The sequence below is a fragment of the Rhinopithecus bieti genome, unplaced genomic scaffold (assembly GCF_001698545.2).
Source record: "Rhinopithecus bieti isolate Rb0 unplaced genomic scaffold, ASM169854v2 scaffold_17184, whole genome shotgun sequence".
Taxonomy (NCBI): domain Eukaryota; kingdom Metazoa; phylum Chordata; class Mammalia; order Primates; family Cercopithecidae; genus Rhinopithecus; species Rhinopithecus bieti.
The window spans coordinates 2,471,589-2,478,425 of record NW_016809106.1 but is presented as its reverse complement, the minus strand read 5'-3'; the positions used below and the strand labels follow the sequence as shown (position 1 = coordinate 2,478,425).

At 51.6% G+C, this 6,837-nt stretch overlaps 1 pseudogene; it reads left to right on the top strand.

Moving 5' to 3' along the window:
• The first annotated feature begins 516 nt into the window (after positions 1 to 516).
• LOC108539676 (60S ribosomal protein L30-like) lies at positions 517 to 3,163 on the top strand (annotated as a pseudogene).
• Positions 3,164 to 6,837: the final 3,674 nt, after the last annotated feature.

Below are 6,837 nucleotides of genomic sequence, written 5' to 3'. Positions count from 1 at the left end.
GCGCACTCCAGATAAGAAAAACAAGCGAAGCCTTTTTAGAATGTTATCTGAAATTCAAAATAGATTAAGTCTCAGGAAGATAAATAAACCAAATGAGCACTGCTTGGCTTCCAAAGCACACGCCCATCCCCTGGGGAGGCAGGCAGCCCACACTCCTGCCAGGAGAGAAGAGACCAGCTCTGGAATGGAATGAGCAGTTGCACTGGTGGGAGGGGAACAGGCACTGGAGTTGGTTCTACACGTGTTTCTCACTGTCATGGGCCCAGGACTCCCGGGCATCTGGTAAACATGCAGGTTCTGAGGCAGAAGGGCTGCGGCTGGGCCTGAGGGTCTTCTTTTCAAGCTCCCACGTGAGGGGGGCTGCTGCTGGCCCTGGCACCCCACTTTGAGTAGCGAAGACTTACGGTCTAGAATCTGCAGATTTGGATGAGATATTGGCGAAGAGCTGCGAGCTGGCCCTCAGGGAAGCCACCCAGGTGGCCAGCGCTGGTGGTCCCATCTCACATGGAGCTGGGCATGACTGCGCCAGGCAGATGTGTGGGCCTTGGCCGAGCCTGGGCCGGCCCCTACTCTGGGCTGCTCACACCCATCCCTGGCCACCCGGAAAACTTGTGCCAGAGTCAGCGGGGAAAGGAGTGGACTTGCTGTCACGTCATACTTGGATCAGAGCCCGAGGACCTCAGTGGCGGCTCCCTTGGGGTACCTGTGGGGGCTGAAAGAGACAGAGAAGGCTTCCTCCAGGCTCCCTGGGCAGCTTTACCCGGCAACAAGGACGGGTGTCCTAAGCCAGCCCCTCTGTGTAGGCAGAATAATGGCCTCCAAATATATCAGGTTTTAATTCCTGGAACCTGTAATTGTTACCTCATGCGGCAAACGCTTTGCAGGTGTGATTAAATTAAGGAGCTTGAGATGAGGGGATTATTCTGGTGGAGAGGGACGCAGAGGGACGTTTGACACAGAAGAGGGGAAGCGATGTCACCATGGAGGCAGAGGTTGCAGGAGTGCTGCCCTGAGCCCGGGAAGCCGAAGAGCAAGGAACGGATTCTCCCCGGAGCCTCCGATGGGAGGGCGGCCGTCCAGCACCTTGACGTCACCACCTCTGGCCTCTAGGATTGTGTGGAATAGACTCCTGTTGTGTTCAGCCTCCCTGTGTGTGGCAGTTTGTTCCCCCAGCCACGGGAAGTGCGTGCTCCCACCCTGGGTGCTGGGGAGAGGGGGAGGTCTGGGGGGCGCGTCCCGGGGCCTCTGCTTCTCTGCTCTCTCTTAAGAGCCAGGGCTTCTCTTCGGGCTGTGGGGAAGGGGCTTTGGGGTGTCTGCGTCTGTTGAAATGGGGGCTCCGCGTGGGGTAGCAGAGCTTCAAGGCCTGGAGGGTGTTCAAGGCTGAGCGCAGGCAACCCAGGCAGCTGCAGAGGAAAGAACGCAGGAGGCTGAGGCTGTGCCTCCCGGAGGGAGGGCCAAGGAGCAGCAGGGAGGTCTGTGCCCAAGGATGGGTCAAGCTGCAGCAGGCTGTCCCCACTCACTCCTCTCTAACCACCCCCAGGCCCTGGCCCAGGACCTGACCTCCTCCATGGCTGCGGTCCGGCCCACTGCTGCCCCAGTGATTCCCACATAGTCAGCTGTGGGCAGGGCCAGGGGCCTCCATCCCCTCCAGGGTCTTCCCTGGGACGCCAGCCTGCTCCTTGGGCCTCTCCAGAGCCTGCAGAGTGAACGAAAGGCCCTGTTAACTCAGGCCTTCTGCATCCTACCGCCAGGAGCCTGCTCAGTAAGCACTTAGGGGAGGAAGGGAAAAAAGCACAATAGGCCTGGCAGGTGGCTCATGCCTGTAATCTCAGCACTTTAGGAGGCTGAGGCAGGCGGATTACTTCAGGTTGGGAGTTCGAGACCAGCCTGGGCAACATGGTGAAACCCCCGTCTCTACTAAAAATACAAAAATTAGCTGGGTGGTGGGCACTTGTAGTCCCAGCTACTCGGGAGGCTGAGGCAGGATAATCGCTTGAACCCGGGAAGCAGAGGTTACAGTGAGCCCAGATCACACCATTGCACTGCAGTTTGGGTGGCAGAGTGAGACTCTGTCTCAAAAAAAAAAAAAAAAAAAACCCTCAGGTGGAGTGAATGAGCCTCATTAATATTCCAGAAACAATTTTGACAAAAGTGGCATTACAGATTGAATTTTGTGTCTCCCCAGAAAAATACGTTGAGGTCCCAACCCCCAGTATCTCAGGCAGTGGTCTTATTTGGAAACAGGATGTTGCAGTTGTAAATAGTTAAGATGAGGTCCTGCCAGAGGACAGTGGGCCCCTAATCCATGATGACTGCTGTCCTTACAGGAAGACAGCCAGGTGACGATAGAGACACAGGAAGAATGCCATATAACAGAAACAGAGATTAGGGGGATGCAGCTGGAAGCCCAGGAATGACGAGGATTGCCAGCAACCCACAGAGGTGAGGATGAGGCAAGGAGAAATTTGCCCCACAGGTTTCAGAGGGGACAAGCCCTATTCACACCTTGATCTTGAACTTCTGGCCTCCAGAACTGTGAGACAGTAAGTTTCCATTGTTTAAGCCCCGATCTGTGGTACTTCGTTAGTGCAGCACAAGCAAACTGATAGGGGCGATGTCTGCCCCTTCTTTGCTCTGCCCTCTGCCACCTGCCATGGCAGCCCCCCATAGCCCCTTCTCAGGTGGTGACCCCCTTTTCCTTGGTGGCACCCTCAATAAACCCCTATCTTGTGTTTGAAAATGGGCAATCACCTTTATGAAAGAAATGAGGCTTTTCTCGCTCCCAGGCCATCTTAGTGGCTGCTCTCAGTTGGGGGTCATCCTGCACCTAAGGCAGGAAGTTGGTGGCCACAAAGAAGAAGAAAAAGTTCCTGGAGTCAATCAACTGTAGGCTCCAACTCGTTATGAAAGGTGGAAAGTACAAGCTGGGGTACAAGCAGACTCTGAAGATGATCAGACAGGGCAAAGTAAAATTGGTCATTCTCACTAACAACCGCCCAGCTATGGAATGTTGGCCAAAATTGGTGTCCATCACTAGGGTGGCAATAATATTGGACTGGGCACAGCATGTGGAAAATACTACAGAGTGTGCACAATGGCTATCATTGATCCAGGTGATTCTGACATCATTAGAAGCACACCAGAACAGACTGGTGAAAAGTAAACCATGCAAAATTTTCCTGTAATAAAATTTGCCCAAGCTTGTTGAAAGAAAGAAAGAAAGAAAGAAAGGAAAGAAGGAAGGAAGGAAGGAAGGAAGGAAGGAAGGAAGGAAGGAAGGAAGGAAGGAAGGAAGGAGTGGGAGTGGGAGTTGGATGCAGGGAATGTGACCTTCGGGTACCCGCTTTGAACAGCCCATCAAACCCACTTTTGCCCTTCAAAGGAGGCATCTTGAGAAGCTCCATGCTGTTGTCCATGCAGCTGTTCCTGCTCAAGCCGCAGCTGGGACTTTTATAAGAAACTGCCTTCTAGAGCCAGGTGACAGCCCACATGAAGAAACCAGGCCCGGTGCAGTGGCTCATGCCTGTAATCCCAGCACTTTGGGAGGCAGAGGTGGGAGGATCACTTGAATCTAGGAGTCTGAGACCAGCCTGGGCAACATAGCGAGACCTCGTCTCCACAAAAAATAAATAATAAAAAAATTAGCTGGGCATGGTGGCACATGCCTGTAGTCCCAGTTACTTGGGAAACTGAGGTGGGAGGATGGCTTGACCCTGGGAGGTAGAGGCTGCAGTGAGCCGTGATCATGCCACTGCACTCCAGCCTGGGTGACAGATAGAGACCACCGTCTTAAAATAAATAAATAAACCAGGAATGTCACTTATTGTCACATTTGGATTTGTTTCTAACATCGTGCTGTGTTTGGTCACCCACCTCAATCACCTGATGTGACTTGAAACCACTTTTGGCTATTTCCAAAAATCAGCTCCGCCTTGGGAGGGGTTAGGGCTGCCCTTTAAGGAAACATTAAAAGCTCAGTGTCTTCCTTTGGTGGCTCCCTCAGGGGCGCTGGCTTCTGACTCATCAGCGTCATTTTAGCTCTCTGTAGGTTCAGAAATAGAGGAAACAGCACTTCCTTTTGCTGAACGCTTTTGTATTACTTTTTTTTTTCACCACGATGCTGAAACTAGCTCATCCTGGGAGAGTCAAAGGAAGCTCATATGTTTTCCCTGAGCTGGGCTAAATTCCTATTTCTTCTAATAGGAAGGATCCAAAACTTCCCATGGAGTTTCCCCTCGTCTGCACTGAGTCACATATCTGTGGGCTTCGAGCTCACAGACCTTTTTTAATCAAAGAGAAGATGAAAAAGGCACCTTGCTTCTGTCCCATTTTTAGATCTTTTTTAGCCCCATTTCTTCTCTTTCCTTTCTACATTTTTGGGTTTGGTTTCATGCGTGAATTAAATGTAACAGGAGGAGCAAGTTTTATACCTTGCCTGAAATCATCATTGTCAGAGAAACAAATGCAGTCTTCAGTGAGACAAGCAAGGGTGGGAAGAAGGCACTTGGGTTGCAGGCAAGCGCAGTTCCTAAAGCTTTTTGCATTGAATAGCTATGGGGTCCAGGACCCCATCTCTCTGGACCTCACTTCCTCATGAGCAAATAGAGGCTTCAGGTTGTAGTAAGTTGTCTCAAACTAGGGACATATATTCAACAAGCCTGCACCTTTTTCAAATGTAGATTCTGATCCTTAGGTTCTGGGTGGGGCTTGAGATCCTGCACCTCTAACAAGCTCCCAGTTACAAGCATCCAAGAATCACACTTTTCCTAGCTCTGGATCACACTTTTCCTAGCTCTGGATCACACTTTTCCTAGCTCTGGATCACACTTTTCCTAGCTCCTAGCAGAATCTCAGACTCATCCAAGCCTCTTGAGCCAGAATTCAAATTTTCACAAGCACCCCGATTCGTTCAGATGCGCATTACGGTGTGAGAATCCTGCACTGGATTACTGAAGGAGGTCCCAGCTGCACTGGGGGAACCAGGAACCGCGGAGGCACGAGCCCATCCTGGAGACCCCGATTTAGTTGGTGGGGAGTGGCCTGGACATCGACCGCTGCCTGTTCACTGGCAGCAAGGGCTCTGAGGGCCAGTGGTTCTTGATTTTGCTGCCTACTCACATCACCTGGGGAGCCGTGACAGGGCCCCCGTGATGTTAATAGGCAGCAAGATCGGGAACCGCTAGACTGCACGGTCCTCAGGTTCTAATCCATGATGTCATTGGTTTTATCAGGGTAATTTTTCCTGGCCACATTAGGCAGGAAAGGTGTCTGTGCATCTCAGAAGTGTCTATGGAACGCTACTACTGAACTTCCCAGCACGCCCAAAATAGGACCTGGTTTATAGCAAAGGGCCAGCTCCTGGCACCATCGTGAAACACGCACACCCTGTCTTCTACCCAGGGTTCTCTTCAGCCCATAGGTGTCCTATGGCCCCTGCTCTGTGCTCCAGCCTAACATCAGGACACAAATGAATGGGAGAAAATCTCATGTTGCCTCTTTACAGGTGAGTGAACAATTAAGTCAATGGGTTGCCCTCCCCTCAGAAGCTCTAATTGTAGAATTTAAGAGGGCAGAGTGAAGCCAGTGGGCTCTGGAGTCCTGCCACGTTTGAGTCACAGCTTGGCCACGTATGAGTCCCTCTCATCACCCCACAAGAGCCCGGCATCCTGATGCATAACACCCACCACCCGGCTTAGGGAGGGCTGACAGAGTGAATTACTGACAGAGGATGGCCCTTGGTCATTTCTGCTTCCTTCACTTTCCCATCACTGCCTTAGAATCTGGAGAGACTCCCACTGGCTTCACCTGGACAGGCATCCTGGCACACAAGCAAGGATTGCTTCCATCAATTTTCTGCGACAGAAACAAGGCCTCGGTTGATTCCTGGCAGCACATGCATGTGGGGATGCATGTGGGGGTGCAGGGCTGGACTCGGGAGATGCTTCAGATGATAGCACACTTTTTCTTTGGGGAGTTTTCTTCCTGCTGTTATAACACCTGTCTCCAAACAAAACCTTCATTGGTCAACAGTGAATCATTCATTTATTCTGTGCATAGACCTATGGCGTGAGATGCATTTGGAAACCTTGAGAACAGCAGTTCCCAACCTCGGTGCTTGGAGTAATGTCCGAGGACATCTTTGCTTGTCACAACCGGGGCAGGGAGCTGTTGCTGGCATCTAGTGGGTGAGGTCCAGGGATGCTGCTAAACATCCTGCAGGGCAGAGGCTGGCACCACTGCAGAGAATGATCCAGTGCAACAGATCGCTGGTGCTGAGAATCCCACTTCAGACCCAGGGCAGGACTGATTGGATGTGTTCATTTATATCTGCTCTTGTAGCTGTTCAGTCAAGAAATGAGCACCTTGAATGACTATTAGATCAAGACAGGTTGGGTGTGGTGGCTCACACCTGTAATCCCAGCACTTTGGGAGGCCGAGGCAGGCGGATCACTTGAGGTTAGGAGTTTGAGACCACCCTGGCCAACATGATGAAACCCCATCTCTATTAAAAATACAAAAATTAGCTGGGCATGGTGGTGCACGCTTGTGATACCAGTTAATTGGAAGGCTGGGGCATGAGAATCGCTTGAATCTGGGAGGAAGAGGTTGCAGTGAGCAGAGATTGCACCGCTGTACTCCAGGGTAACAGAGCGAAACTGTCTCAAAAAAAAAAAAAAAAAAAAATCAAGACATCTCTGAGACTCCACAGGTCAATGGAAGATGAACAGAGGGGCAGTGGGGCTGCCCACCACCCATGTGGGAGGCGTGGGCAATGCCTAGGTTGACCAGCTACCCATGCTCTGAGGCAGTAGTCTCAGGACAGGGCGTGCACACCCC